Genomic DNA, 619 nt, shown 5'->3' with positions numbered 1-619 from the left:
ATGCAGAGAGGGAAACACGTTGCTTAAAGCCACAGCCACAAGCAGCATCCTCTTCTAGACATTGAGAGCATAGCTGGCATTTCTCCAAGGTTTCCCTGGGTTCCTAACCCATACTAAGTGTTTTGGGTGCAAGACCTTTTTAATCATTTGCCTCCACCCATTTTGAATTCTGATTTGAGATCCAGTAACTCAGAACCTTGTCGGGTGTCATAATAAACAATCAAACAAAAGAAGAAAAGAAAAGAAATCTTGACTGTTCCTACAGCTAACTTGGCATTCCACACCACAGTTCTGCCTGGGAATTTACTCTGAAAGAACTCACCATATTTTCAAGGGGAGGCAGAACATAGCCATCCGAGTGGCAGGGAACTGAGACTCTCCTGATGGATATATGCTTGCTGGCAAGGAACCAGAGCCCAGGGAAGGAAGGTTGTTGGGACTCAGGGAGGAAGACAAGAAGGAGAAAGGTGCAGCCAGGCAGTTAAGAGGCTCGTGAAATCTGGGCTGGGGAGATGGCTCAGGGGGTAAAAGCTGCTTGCTGCCAAGCCTGACAACCCCGAGTTTCGTCCCTGGGACACATATGATAGAGGGAGTGAGCCAGTTCCCACAAGTTATACTT

Source organism: Mastomys coucha, unplaced genomic scaffold, assembly GCF_008632895.1.
Source record: "Mastomys coucha isolate ucsf_1 unplaced genomic scaffold, UCSF_Mcou_1 pScaffold15, whole genome shotgun sequence".
Taxonomy (NCBI): Eukaryota; Metazoa; Chordata; class Mammalia; order Rodentia; family Muridae; genus Mastomys; species Mastomys coucha.
Note: the sequence above shows the minus strand (reverse complement) of the source record.